The sequence below is a fragment of the Rhinolophus sinicus genome, linkage group LG07 (genome assembly GCF_036562045.2).
Source record: "Rhinolophus sinicus isolate RSC01 linkage group LG07, ASM3656204v1, whole genome shotgun sequence".
NCBI lineage: Eukaryota > Metazoa > Chordata > Mammalia > Chiroptera > Rhinolophidae > Rhinolophus > Rhinolophus sinicus.
Window position 1 is genome coordinate 28226899 of NC_133757.1, and position 15319 is coordinate 28242217.

At 42.4% G+C, this 15319-nt stretch overlaps 1 protein-coding gene and 1 long non-coding RNA gene across 6 annotated transcripts in view; one reads left to right on the forward strand and one right to left on the reverse strand.

Annotated features, from left to right (window-relative positions):
• Positions 1-1347, reverse strand: part of PLCE1 (phospholipase C epsilon 1) — a 290018-nt gene extending 288671 nt beyond the window's left edge. For all 4 annotated transcript variants that reach the window (XM_019739811.2, XM_019739801.2, XM_019739784.2 and 1 more), the window contains exon 1: positions 1088-1347. The gene's annotated coding sequence lies outside the window, so the exon portion shown is untranslated. The remainder of the gene's footprint in view (positions 1-1087) is intronic.
• Positions 1348-1361: 14 nt separating this feature from the next.
• Positions 1362-15319, forward strand: part of LOC141572919 (uncharacterized) — a 177884-nt gene continuing 163926 nt past the window's right edge. The window contains exons 1-2 of one of the 2 annotated variants that reach the window (XR_012498484.1): positions 1362-1658; positions 2915-3130. This is a non-coding gene — a long non-coding RNA (uncharacterized LOC141572919). The remainder of the gene's footprint in view (positions 1659-2914; positions 3131-15319) is intronic. The other variant, XR_012498483.1, reaches the window with a different exon arrangement.

Here is a 15319-nt window from a genome sequence, read left to right on the forward strand (position 1 = left end):
GGAAGAGGAAAGGATATTCTAGATGGTTAGCATCATCAGGCATTCTTCAGAAGGTATTTGTGAAGACATGGCTGCATACAGCGTCCAGAGAGAGTCCACCTCCCCTTCTCCCCAACAACAACTGGGCCCCTGCACAGTTATCTACAGGGTCACCTGCATCCATCACCCAAGACAGACTCTCAAAAATTCTCCTTGAGGGAGTCCAGCATTCTTCGCCTCTGTTGTGCCCATTCTGTGGCAGTGGCCCCACTCTATCCCTACAGGGGTTCTTACAAGAAACATGAAACACACTCATCTTGCACAGATCTAAATGACTCTCCGGCACATTTTGCATAAGGCAATTAAAATTATGAACTATGTGCAAATAAAACGTTGCGATGAAGTGAACCCTACTTAATTAACATCTATTCAGGCAGCTCACTACTTAAAAGGATACTGATAAATCTTGAAATGATGATTTTTTCCTACACTGAATAATTGGTTGAGTCAGTTGAACCAAGCGTCTCATAACTTAAGCACTAGGCAAGAGGGGGGAAAACCCATAAATTTATACTGTGCGTTTAACATTGGCCACCACGGAGGACTTCTAGCTCTAGGTTATTCCTGATTGCATTAGAGGACTTGAAGAAGTAGCCATACTTCTAGTTACCACTTAAAGTGAGACCCCGTCCAATGTTGTATGTGCTAGGACTTAGTATTTAAATCTCTCCAGGAACAATTTCTTGAGTACCTTCCTTGGAATACGGTTGTTAAATACCGCCACAAAAAGATCTTATATTTTCTTCTTTGCACTGGCCACCTCCACACCGTACACACAAAAAGAAATGGGGACCTGAGGTAAACATCTGAAGGAGTGAAGGAGGCACTTCGCAGGGTGTTCTCCAGCCCAGCGAGGGCTGGCCTGCATTCCCTCGGTTGTCGGGTCGGGGTTCCGGTAGGGGGGTGTCAGAGGGAGTGGGGACACACTTCCGCCAGGTATACAGAGTTAGGCGACCTCCCTCGGCGGACCTACTGGATTCCGAGCTTAAAAGCCCATCTCTCCCCTTGTCCAAGCTTCAGGAACCGAGCTAGAGAGTTGTTTCCTCACCTTTCCTCTTCTGGCCAGTCGCGCCGGCGTCTCCAAGTGCAGCGTCTCCCCTGGACGCGCCTGTCGCGAGCGGCGTCGAGTGTCCCGCTACTGTATGTCAGCGGCAGAGCGGCTGCCAGGAGAGCGCAAGAACCAGGCGAGTGCCCGGGAGGCACAGCCTGGGGCGCGCCGCCCGCCGCCGCTCCCGCCCCGCAAGCCCGCCGGGGTCCGCTGCCCCCGCCGCCGGCCCGCCCGCCCCGCGTTCCGGTGTGCGCCCAGCCGGGCGCCGCTCCCTCGCTCCGCGCCCGCCGAGCTCTGCGCGCTGCCCGGACGGCGGCGCGGGCGGCAGCGAGGCCCCCGCCCTGGGCCGGGCTTTCCCAGAACTCGCCCGCCCCGGGTGAGAGGCCGCGAGCGCCGCCGCGGGCCGCCGGGCGGCGTGGGGAGCGGCCTGAGGCGGGCCCGCCCCCGGCTTCGGGCAGCGCGGAGAAGGCGGGTGTGAGGGGCGGACCCGGCTGCCACCTCCGCCTGGCCGCTGGCAGCGCGACCCCAACCGGGCGAGAGCCCCGGGGGGCCATCCTTGGCCCTGGCCCAGGTAGGAGCTGGCGAGAGCGCTGCCTGATCGCCGGGTTCCGGGGAGGGCGGGAACTCGGTACACCTCAGGCCGAGGGAATTTAGTCTCACACGTATCCCCAGGGACCATCCCTGTTTGACAGGGAAACTGAGGCTCGTGACGGTTAAATTAGTTGACTAAAGTTACTCTAGTAAATACAGCACCAAGCCTCCAATACGTTTGGTCATTCATTCCTTTAACAAATATTTATTGAGGACCACAATGTGCCCAGTACATTGGCTCTGGAGATACTCCTTTTGCTGCTAGGTAATAGTGGCCGCACAGGTCTGTGGACTCCAAATCCAGTGCTCTTTCATTGCTAAAGCAAATATGGAGATGTTCACCGCTGCCGGAAACTATAGGCTCTTCAGGGAGCTTTCCCTAGCGCTGAGGTGTTTTTTTTGTTTGTTTTTGTTTTTAATTAGTTTCAGGTGTGCAAAACAATGTAATCGACATCTACACCCCTCACAAAGTGGTAACCCCCCCTCTAATCTACTATCCCTCTAATATCCTATATAGCTGTTACAATTCCCTTGACTCTGTTCCCTATTCTGGACTCCACATCCCGTGACCATATGTACACATATACATGTTTAATTATAGTTGACATTCAATATTATACCCAGTTGGCAATCAGGAGAGGCAGGGGCCTGGAGAAAAATCAAATTATTGTCCCCCTCCCTTGCCCCTAAACCTGTTCCTTGTCCTTCTTTACCTATTCTAATGGACAAATGACCCTTCCTTAGGTCTGACCCCTCCTCCTACATTCAGTCAGGGCCAGTTTCTGTGGTCCATATTCCCTTGCATCTGTCCTCTCCTTGGACTGAATCATCCCTTACACCACAGCCATATTATGCTTTCTCTTCTACGACTTCATTCTGCACAGAAACCTTCATTGGCCTCCTACTGACTTTCAAAGTAACTCTCTATAACTGTAGAAATCCAACATGTCCTGGTTCATATGGACCATCCAACATGCCTCCCATTCCAACTCTACCTTTTCTTAGCCTGAGCCTCTAACTGGAGCATCACCACCTCCTCCCACACACTTTCCTGCTGCTTAAGTTTCGCCCTTTCTTTCAGGCCACTCTTAAAAGTGACCTCCCTTCCTTTGAGACTCCAGGGCACAGGAGTGGTTGAAAGCAAGAATGCACAGGAGGGCACCAAAGAATTCTGCCTATAAGAAAAATATGCCAACTTGGTCCTTAAACTGTTTTGCTGTTTTTTTTCACCACTAGGATTTTAGTGAAAATCAACATTACCTCCTCCCCTGTGAGCTGGTTTTGGAGCCTTCTCTGCAGAGGACTTTGAGGAAACTTTGCTTACTAAGAGCTTGAGATCTTAGCTCTGGAGCAACTGGGAGTGGCCATTTACTTCAACTCCTGAGCCTGCACTGTACTCGACAGGCGAATGGAGGAGCCAGGAAAAAGGAAGCATCACTGACAATAAACAAGGTAGGCTATTTATTTAATATACAGTTTCATGTTATGGTTTTATAATGCATTTAATGAATCTAGTAACGTCAAACATAATCAATCACCTGGAATCCCCAAATACATCTATTTTTATAAAAAGTTAGGCTCATGGGAATTAGATTGTTACAAACTGGTGGATGCACAAGCAGTTAACATCGAATCCTCCAAATGAGTCACTGCACCGTTATTACTCAAGGCAAGTCTAGGTCCATTGGGCAGGAAAGTTATCTGAATGTGACATCAACATCACACCCCATCCCTGGAAAAGGGAGCCTTCCCCAACTCTTTGCAAAGAGAGCAGGTCCAGATCAATGTCCTTTGCTCGCCCCCTCGCTCCCTCTCCAAATGAGACTGGAGAGAGCTGTGTCCCTGAGACTGCCTCACCGCATTGGAATGTCTGAGCTAACAGTGCTTCCAGAGGGTTCATTGCTCCTCTAAACAGCACTGCCCAGACTTTCTGGAGATTTTAATTCACTCCCCAACCTCGCCAACAGTTGCACACAAGGTGCCTTTTTTACACCCTTCTCTCTGTTCAGTGAAACACGCAGACCATCTCAGGGGAACAATGGCTCCATTCAAGACTTTTTCAAAAGTACAGCATATAACCTCCATGCTGTGGGTTGCTGCCAGCCATTATCTGGAGGAAGAAAGACTGTCAGATAAAATGCCTGTGAATTGGGGGAGCACTGGATAGTTTCCATGGAAAATTCGGCTTCAATAAACTTAGTTATGCATCTTTCTATACAAGACCGTTCTGCATAGTCAAAAACAACAAAGAAAACAAAAGCCCCAAGAAAAAATGCTGTGGAAACTTTATTTAAATATCATGCATATATATTTGAAATTTCAGCAGAGAGCACACATCTCTTTTGAACTTGTTACATAATGGTCTCCAGTCGATGGAAATTGATTTAAATAAGTTATGAATGTTGGGACTACAGAATTCAAGTCATAAAATCATTTAAAGAAATGGAATCATATCCCTACTTTCTTCCTCTTCCATTCTGTAATTTTTCAGATGGGGGAATGGTCTCTGACTTCATAGTTGTTGATGCCAACAGGAGGCCCCACATCCCCTACTACACATATTACAGAAAAAAAAACATTGGCCCTTTGCCACACTCCAAAAGCCAGCCATCAGCTAACCCACAAACAAACCTTCTGAGGTTAGGAACTGAGTAGTCAGTACAGGCACCATTGACAAATGCATTGATCTTTGTTAAATGGAAGCTAATTGCCAAGTAGAGGAATTTGCCAACAGACATCTGGGTAGCCTTGAAAGCCAAGGAAGAACTGAAGGAACAAGCCAGCCCTTAGTTTAGGAGTTGCCATTTCCTCACATTCAAGGTCACTGCATCAGATTGTACTGGGTTTACAAGCTGTCTGCAAATATACTGGTGAGTTCAAACAGTGGGGAGAGGGCCAAAAACAAGCTACCCAGAGTTATCTGATATGTGAGAGTAGAAGTACTAAGGCAGTTTGATGTTGATGGAAAACAACCTTGTTAAAGCAGTAAGGAGCTCTACTTCTGTGAGGTAGTTAGGAGTGAGGGTGGAGGACGTCTGCTGGAAACAGTGAGTGAAACAGGAGAAACCGTCCTACACAGTATCTCTCACATAGCAGTATTAGGGGCACAGACTCTGGTGTGGGACCACTTGAGTTGAAATCCCAGATTCAACCTCTAGGTATGAGCCCTCCAGCAAGTTATGAGATGAGGTAATAAAAAAAAAAAAAAAAAAAAAGCGGTGAATGTTTAAGTTTAAAAAATGTATTACAGTAAAAGACACATTGCCATTAATCCCCCTCAAAATACTCTCCCTCACTTTGCACACACTTATCCCATCGTTCTTGCCACTTTCTGAAGCAATTCTGGAAGTCCTCTTTCGTGATCGTCTTTACTTCATCCTCTATCATGACAACACTCCCTGTCACACATCGCTTCTGGTACAGCATTTTCTGTCAAATAAAAACATTACGGTGCGTCTTCATCCACATTATTCACTGGATCTGGCACCATGCGACTTCTGGCTGTTCCCCAAAGTTAAAATAACCATGAAAAGTAAATGTTTGTTGACGTTCTCACTAAGATCCTTGAGCATACTTATAACCATTGTTTTGTACTCTGTATCTGGTAGGTTGCTTGCCTCCATTTCATTTAGTTCTTTTTCTCCTGTTCTTTCATTTGAGACACATTTCTTTGTTTCCTCATTTTGGCTGCCTCTCTGTGTTTGTTTCTATGTATTAGGTAGGGCTGCTTTGTCTCTCAGTCTTGGCTAAGTGGCCTTATGTAGTAGGTGCCCTGTGGAGCCCTGATACAGTCTTTCTGGTCACGTATTCCAGGTGCTTCAGGAATGTCCCTTGTATGGGTTGAGTGTGCCATCCTGTTATAGTTGAGCCTTGATTGCTGTTGGTATGTCAGTGGATGGAAATGACCCTCAGGCTGATTGGCTGTGGGGTTTGCCCACATCCCCAGCTTATGGGCTGCTGTGTGGCGGGCTTACCCCACTGAGTGGGATTCACCCCACTGGGCTCTGGTGCCTATTGAGACCACCCTTTGTATATGCTGCTTTTGGGGCTAATTGGGTAGTGCTCTTCTGTGGTATGAAGCTAACCTCTAAGCACGTTGGCTCTGGGGCCTCTTGGAAGGGGCTCTGGTGCAGGCCCAGGTCACCCACTGCCTGTGACTTGCCAGGGAATACCTGGTAGGAGCTACAAAGCAATTCGCAGTTGCTTGATGCCTGTGCTAAATCTGGAGGCATGTGAGAGAGGCCACGTTGCAAACTGAGGACATCTGCTACCAGTACTGGGCCTGGGGTGGCTCTGCAAAAAGCCAGGACACCCCAAGGCCGCTGCCACCTGTCAGCTCCCCTAAGGTTCAGCCACTGATAGAGCCTCATGCAATATGGAAGTTGGATGAGGCAGGGTCTCACGGAGTCACTAGAGTGGGAAGAGTTGTAGTCACCTGGTTAATGTAAATTCTAGTTTGGTGCCAGTGCTGAGCCTGGAGCTACTCAACAAAAGTCTCAGAGCATACTAAGACCACCACCCACCCGGGGCCTGCCGGACTCTGATAGTTTTCTAAGAAAGAGTACAATGCTGGTGGGGCTGGCTGCTTACGGAGAAAGTGCCTCTGGTGTGGGGGGAAGTGGGGTGGGGAGGGGTCCCAACAGAGCTCACCAGGCCAATCAGTTTCAGATTGATTTGGCCTGTGAGGGAGGGCTCAACACAGAAAAGATGGCGCTGGCCTGCTGCCTTTATTGTAGGTGGACCTCTCACAGGGAAAATGGCAACTGTCCTCCAATACTTCCCCTGAAGCCACTCTTCTCAGTCTGACCCCCGTATGTCTCTGAGGTCCCCCGAGTCACCATCCCTTTGCTGGAGCCCAAGGTGCGTGCCTGCGAGTGAATGAGTCTATGTGCGGGCCATTTAAGAGGACATCTGTGTTTTGTGCAGCCTTCCATCCCACCCAGATGGTCAGAATCCCCACTGTTTTTCACAGCCAGATATTGGGGGGGCTCCTCTTTCTAGTATCAGTACTCTGGGCTGGGAGGCTGGCGTGGGGCTGGGATTCCCTGCTCCTCCAGGGAGGACGTTCGTGGTGAACCTTCACAGCCAAAGTATGTCTCCTGATTCTCAACCGCCACACTAAGGTTTCGGGCCCGTTCCACAGTCTTCACCCCTCCTACTGGTCTTGCTACGGCTTCGTTATATGTTTAGTTGTAGGACTTCTACTTGGCTAGATTTCAGGTGGTTCTCCAGGTTGATTGTTCTATAATTTAATTGTAATGTTAATGTGTTCATGAAAGGACACAGGCAAAGTGTTTATCTACTCCCTCTTGGATCTCCTCCTTTAATTATTAAACTTCTCCTCCCTTCCCTGTTTTGTCTGGGCCCACAATTGCCTGCTGCTTTCCCAGCCTCTCTTGCTAAGTTCCAGCCAATAGGATATTAACAGAAAGTAAGTATGCCATGTCCAGTAATGTCCTTAAAGTTAAGGCTGTTTGCCTTTGATTTCTTTTATCCCTTCCCATTATCTGAGAATTGGCAATATCTGGGGCAAATCTACCGGCTCAGAGATGGAAGCCTCATCCAGAGAAAACAGAGCTGCCACAGCAGCCCTGGGCTACTCACTTTGGGACTGTTAAGTGAAGTCAGGGGAGAATTTTTATCAGGTAGCAGAGATTAGAGCATGTTGCTATATTGATAGGACTGGTCCAGGAGAGAGAAGAAAATGGGTAATGCAGAAGAAAGAGGCCAGAATTTCTGTAAAAATGTCCTTGAGTGGGTGAGAGGGTATGGGGCCTAGTGCTCAAGTGGCCTTGGACAAGAGCACAGACTGCTCATTTAAAAAAAAAGGAGACAAGGCAGGTTGTATTTTCAAAAAGTGGCCACACCAATATTTTTTATCCCGTATACTTTTCCAGAACTTTACCACTGATAACAGGTGGGTCTAATTCCCTTCCTCTTGAATAGGCACAGCCTCAGTGACTTACCCACTTCTTAACCATAGAAAGTGGTGGAAGGGGGATGTTGCCTGGCTACAATGGCTAAGTCATGAAAGTTGAGACAGCTCTGGAGAGAGGCCATGTGTAACGTTCCCGCTGACAGTCTTAGCTAAGATTCTAGCTGCTGGCCAGCAGCCACCCTAGACATGTGAGTGAACGTGCCGTTAGCACATTCCCGTCCCTAGTCTTCAAGCCATCCCAGCGATAGCAAATAGAGCAGACAAAAGCTATCCCTGCCAAGCCTTGCCAAAATTGCAGGTCTATGAGCAAAATAAATACTGGCGGTTTCTTTAAGCCACAAACTTTGGGGTACATTGCTATATAGCTTTAGTAATTGGAACAATAGGTGTGGCTGTTGGGAGGTCGGTAGAATTGGTAGAAGTCTGTGCAATTTTTCTTCTGCTTTCTTCTATGTTCTCAAAGAAACAATAAACAATGTTGTCAGGTGAGAGTAAAGATAGGGTAGGAGGAGCAAAAAGTTTGAAAGAGAATAAGTGAAATACTCATTAAAGAGATTGAGAGAGTGAATAGAGTAGGGAGATATAATGCCAGGCATTAAGTATTCAATTGTGGTCATAAATGCAAAGTGAGCCCAGTCATTATGATTGTACATTTTTCTTCAGACAGGTTTAGCCGCAGGGGTACATGAGAAGAAAAAATGGAGAGTTGTGTTTAACTAGTGTTGTTAAAAACGCAATAAAGGAGCAAGGATGTAGGATACATGCAAAGAAGCATGTATAATGATTGACCATAAAATTAGACCAGGAAAGGAGGAAAGTAAAAACATGAGCTCGCTGAGAATCGTAAGGATAAAGGCTTACTGTGCACTGTGCTAAATGTTTTACATACAATATGTCTTATATTTATCGTCACAAAAATCGTATGAGTAGTCACTATTATTATTTCCATTTTAGAGATAAAGAGAACCAAAGCTTAGAAAGGTTAAGTAACTTGCCCAAGGTTATGCAGGTATCTAGACCTGAACTCGTGCAATCTGATTCTGGAGCCTTACTCTTACCCCCGCCTCCCCAGGAAAGCTGAGCACACCTGCTTACTCCCAAGATCACATCACCCCCTGAAGTTCTCTACAGTGAAGCTACGTTTTCTCCCCCGCTTAACAGGGAAGAAGAAGGAAGGGCTGACTATTTCCTACCAGCCTGCCCCCATATTCCAGGTTCTTCCCATCTTCACCAAATCCTTTCATCTACCTCATATCGTCCTCTTCAGGCTGTTCTGGCATTATTCTAGAGGAGTTCCACATCCACGTGCCCTTCTAATACTGGAAACACATGGTGCCCTCCATGAGCTCAGGGACAGGTGCCCAGTATATCCCCAGCATGGAAAACCATACCTGAAAAACAATGAATTCTCAGAAAATCCTCACCTCAGTGCTTTCCAGTGCTACTCAAACTCAGCTGTTCGCAGGAGTGGTCACCCCTTAGCCCTCGAAAGTCTCACCTCTGAAATTCCCTTCTTTGATCACAATCTTCTCTTCTTCCTTTTCCTTTGTTAGGCCGAAACTTTCTTTTCTTCATTCTTATTCTCCAGAAGCAGCTTCTCATCTTATGCTATCTAGCTCACCCTGAGAAAGCCATTGTAAGCGATGTATGAATGTCTCCATCAACCAGAGTGCAGTGTCTGAAATTTGTACCAAACCTGCCCTCCTGAGTACCTTGATTGAAAGCCTGTATTTCTCTTCTGACTCTCCCTCTCCCCTTTGCTCACCTTTCCTCCTACTCTCCCAGCCCTTCCAATGTCCTTTTCATCTCTTTTCTTTTCACTAAATCATTGTCTCTCCCACTACACTGTTTCCCTGAAAATAAGACCTAGCTGGACTATCAGCTCTAATGCATCTTTTGGAGCAAAAATTTATATAAGACCCGGTATGATATGATATGATATGATATGATATGATATGATATGATATGATATATGATATGATATAAGACCCGGTTTTATATTATAGTAAAATAAGACTGGGTCTTATATTAATTTTTGCTCCAAAACACGCATTAGAGCTGATTGTCCAGCTAGGTCTTATTTTCAGGGAAACACGGTAATACGGCTTATTTATATGACTTGTTTTTGTAACAATCCTCTTAGCCTAATTTTATTCATTATTTTAACATAAATTTTACTAATATGAGAAAAGTTAAGGAACAAGGTCTATTAGAGTTTATGAGAAATCTTAGGCTAAATAGTTACTTACTCATAACTCTATTTAATCCAGAAGTTTCCTGATTTACAAAACATTGCACAGGACTCTTGCTGTGAAAATATTGCCCATGGGCCATCAGTTCTTTTAGACTTTCAGTAGGTGTAAATCAAATGCTCATAACATATTTTCCAAAGCAAATAAAATATAATAAAGTATCACTTATGAGTCTATATGTGAACATCTTAAATATAATGCAAACTAAATTCAGTAGCATATAAAATCATCTCTGACAAATCAGGATTTGTCACAGGATTTAAGGATTCTTGAATATTAGGTAACATTAATAAAAGAATGCATGTCAATAAATCAAAGGAACTAAATTATCTCTTAATAAATAACGAAAAGTAATTTTATAAAATTGAAAACCACATTCTGCCTGATTGAAAAAGTCTTTTTAAAACAAACAGAAGTGCATGTTCTTAAAAGAATTTCAATACCTCTCACAAATAACAGCCACCATCATCATACAAATGGTGAACTACTTAGAGGCATACCCATTAAAATTAATACCAAACAAAAATGCCTAATTATGACTGTTATTATTCAATATAGTCTTGATGTTTTATTCAATATATTAAGATACAAAACATAAAATAGAAATATGCATCCTGAAAATGAAGAGATAAAATTATGATTACCCACAGACAATGTGATTATATGGCTAGATACTTCAAGATTATATGGCTAGATACAATCAACTGCAAAATACTTAGGATTAATAACAGCTTACTAAAAAGTGGCTAAATACAAGACAAATATTCAAAAACCAACAGCTTTTCTATGTAACACTAATATTTACTTAGCGATATATTGGGGTGATCTCATTCACTATAGCAACAAAAGCATTAAAATGGTAATTGGGGATAATCACAATGATATGTGTATATGCATGTGTGAGTATGTGCATAATTATTTAGGAGAAATTAGAGATTTTACTAAATAGGAAGAAACACACTATTTCCTTCATGGGAAGACTTAAAGATTTAAAATGCTAATATCTACTAAGTTAATATTTAACATTTAACAAAATTCCAATGGAATTTTTGAAAACTTGCCAGAAAATGCTGGTAATTGCTGAAACTCAGGTGATAATCATATTGTATTTCTTTATAGTATTCTCTCTACTTTTGCTTTTGTTTAAAATTTTCATGTTAAGAAAATTTTAAAAACTCGACGAAACCTTTAAAAAAATCATTAAAAAAAAATAAATGATTAGCCACAAGAATGTTTGAAAAAAAAGATAAAAAGCAGGTAGCAGAGGTGACATTTCAGCCCCAGCAGTGACTGTCCACAGGCAGAAACCATGTGGTAACAGTGAGTGTCCAGTGGAGAAAATCCAGCAGCTGGTCCTAAGCTGACTGCTCCTATCATGTGAGTTTTGCTGTGTCTTGCCCCCCTTAGTTCCAGCCATTTTCTAAGCTTGGTTCTCCAGCCTTCCCACTGATTCTGATATGATACATTCCTTTTCCACTTAAACTGGCTAGAGCTTTTTTCTTGTTTGCAACCAAGAAATCTGACTTGAGCAGTTTAGAAAAGAAAAATCATACTTCCAAGTATAAATTTCCACAGGCTTAAGAAAAAATCATAACAAATTCTGAAATATTTAGAAATTCTGAATGGCAATTTAAAAAAAATACTACATACCACAACTAGTTGGCTGTAATTATAGCAATACTTATGGAAAATTTATAACTTTCAAATGCATTTATTAGAAAAGGAGGAAGGTGTATAATAAATTGCTTAAGCATTCAACACAAGAAATCAGCCCGAGAACAACAGGGAAAACCCCAAAGAAGAAATAATGCATGTAAAAGAAATTATTTAAATCGAAAACAAAAAAAAGCTGGAGTTTTTAAAAGACTAGGCAACTTCTAGCAACAATAATTAAGATAAAAGAAAAAAAGACACAAATATATAATGTAGGAATAATAATAAAGTTTATATTTATTGAAAGGTGACTTAGTGCCAAGTAAAGTTCTAAGTATTTGACATAGCTCATTTAACCCTCACAACAAGCCTTGAAATAAATACTATTATTCCTATTTACACAATAAGAAACTGAGAAACAGAAGGATTAAGTAACGTGCTCAAGTTTCATGACCGGTTGTAAAAAACCCTAGGCAGTCTGGCTCCAGAGTCTCTATTCTTTACCATTATGCTAAAGAAGGTGAACAACTAGAGTTGTAGTAGAGACTAAAAGATCACATGACAGTTCTATGAAAAACTTTATGCCATTAATTTTGAAAAGAGATAAAATAGACAATTTTTCATTTATGTTTTTAAAGCAAATTTACTTATTCAATAGCTACTGCAGGCAGTGTGAGTCCTCTAACTTCTTTTTCAAGGTTGTTTTGGCTATTCTGGGTCCCTTGAATTTCCAGATCAGCTTGTCAATTTCTGCAGCATGGCAGCTGGGATTTTGATAGAGATTGCATTGAATCTGTAGATCAATTTGAATCAGTTTGTATCTATAGATCAAGGAACATGGAACTCAAAAGGTATAAAAAGTAAGTTTCTCTGTTATTATCCTCTACTACCCATTTCCCTGATCCAGACATAACCGCTTAGGTTCCTCCCAGGACTGTTCTATGCATATTCAAGTATTTATTTCAGCCTCTTCTTTTTAAAAACATATTGATAACCTGCTGTGTTATATGTACTTCAACTTTTTCACCTCACAGCATCTCTTAAAGATTTTCCCATATTAGTACGGAGAGTACTGTCTCCTTTAACAGTGCTCTAGCAGGTAGCCATCCCATCATTTACTTATTCAGTCCTCCGCTGACGGAAATGAAGTTGTTTCCATAGCCGTGTGTGCGTATAAAATACATAATATATATATACACAGACATAATTGTGTGTATATGCATGTATATATAATATATATGCACACACACACATAATTTTACTCATGTATGAGTAATATTTCTATAGGAGAAATTGCTAGAAGTTGAACTGCTAGATTTCAAAGTTTTAAATTTTAAAACTACTGCCAGATTGACCATGATAGGAGTTGTAACAATTTATATTTTCACTGGCAATGTATGCGAGTGTTGGTTTTCCCACCCCCTTCAACAAAGTGCTTTTCAAACTTCTTGAGGCTCTTCCAATACGGGGATTGTTGGATTTCCTTATGGGGTGTGTCATTTTCTTTGGCGCCTTGCCTCTTTTGTGGAAGGTTTAGGTTTGCAGCCTTGGGTGTCTTCTTTAGGGACCTTAACCACACCTGTTTAGCCTTCAGTGTATTTGGTATCCTTTTTTAGTGTATTTAAGAAATGTCTGAGTCCAATCTTAATTTATTTCTTCTTTTAGATTATGTGATCACTTTTCTGGTTATCTAAAGGACTGTTTTGTTTTCTTTGAAGTCTGATGTACAAAAGCCAAGATGACTGGGACAGTGGATAAAGGACGGGGACATAAACTTCCAAATATAAACACTGTATGTCTTTTAGACAAAAACTTGGGATACTATCTCTATGATCTCAGAGTCGAAAAAGAGTTCTTAGATGAGGTTCTTTCAAAAGCTAAGTAATGAGAGAAAATTGGTAAATTTGGCTTTGACCATATAACCTGTATAGCCGTAGGTATCGTTGACAAAGTTAAAAGAAAAATCCAAAGATTGGGAAAATAAAGTTGCAACATACATAACAGACAAATCATTAATGTCCTTTAAAGAATGTCTTAAAATCAGGAGGCAAAATAGAAAATGGGCCAATGTTATGAATAGGTCATTTATAGAAAAAACAAACCAAAAAGACAATAAGCATAGGGAAATATGCTAAACTTTATTTACAATCTGGGAAAAACTAAAAAGTTTTGAAACTAGATAGTTTTTTCAACCAGCTACTTGGTCAAAAATATTTAAAGTCTGACAAGAACGAATGTTAGCATTAAAGGACATGGGGATTCTTATACTGTCAGTGGGAGTGTAAGTTGGTACAACCACTGTGAAGAGCAGGTAGGTAGGTAATAGCTAGTGAAGTTGAGGATCTCCTTATACTACAAACTCCAGTTCACATCTCGTAATTTATAAAATCTTATTTCAATTTTACCACATCACCTTATTCTAGTTTCTTCATAGATGTTTTTAACAGCCTGATATATTTTCCTCTTTATTTATTTATTGTCCGGCTCCACTCATTCTCATGCTGTTTTCCCAGCTCCTATGATATAGGCTGGTACTAAATGGCATCTCTACAAATACTAGTTGAAAGGATGAGTGCATAAATGAGCAAAGACCAGAAGTGAAATCTATAATTTAATGATAAGACTTAATACAGATATGCTTCCAATTAAACATTTTCCTGTGTTTCATCAGTGACATTTTTGGTCCATGGCTCCAGAATATAGATCCTTTCCTATGTGATCCAATCAATGGATAAAGTAAAACAAGCACCATCTTCTGTAACTGAAGTGGCCAGAGACATACACCAGGCATCGCAATAGCTGCTTGCAGGAAACTCCCAGAAATAGCCATTGGACAGTGTTCTTTGGACAGAACTTACTGGAGAGATTTGGGAGCCTTCCTCTGTGTTATCAGGAAGTATCACCCCAGAGGTGAAATGGAGGTACTGATACCTCATTGAGTTGTGAGGACTGTATTAGTTTCCTATTGCTGTTGTAACAAACTACCACAGATTTTGTGGCTTAAAACAACACAAATGTATTTTCTTTCGTTGTAGAGATTAGGAAGTCTAAGTTCAGTCTCACTGGGTTAAAATCACAGTTTCAGCAGGGCTGGTTCCTTCAGGAGGCGTTAGGGGAGAGTCTTTCCTGCCTTTTGCAGTTTCTAGAGGCTGCCTGTATGCCCTGGCTTGTGGCCTCCATCACTCCGATCTTCATCTTTGCTTCTGTTGGCACATGTCTTCCTCTGATCCTCTTGTCCCCCTCTTGTAAGGCCCCTTGGTGATGATCTTGGGCTCACCTGCATAATGCAGAATAATCTTCTCCTCTCAAGATCCTTAACTTAATCACATCCACAAAGTCCCTTTGTGATGGATGCAAGGCTCTGGGGATTAGGATGTGGATGTTGTGGGATGTATGATCCAGGCAGATTTTAACCATGGAGAATTAGTCGTGGGGCCTCACCTTGTAAAATATCGGGTTCTTTTCCAATCTGATCCCTTGGTAGCTGTCCTGGTTTATGTTATCTTTGATCTTCCCCTTACTTATGCTATTATTATCATATAATAACACACTATGCCAGGCACTATTTCATGTTTTTTATACATTTTAACTCATTTAATGTAGACACAGGAAGACTAAGTAATTTCCCCCAGGTAGTAAGTAGCAGAATCAGAATTTGAACCAAGCAGTTGTTCCATGGAGTTAATGTCTACACTGTTGATTTTTGATGACTCCGCTTCTTCCTGGGCACTGTCGTGTTGAGTGTGGCATTATAGTTAAGACACTTGACATCTCAGGACATCCTCTTCAGATTCTGGT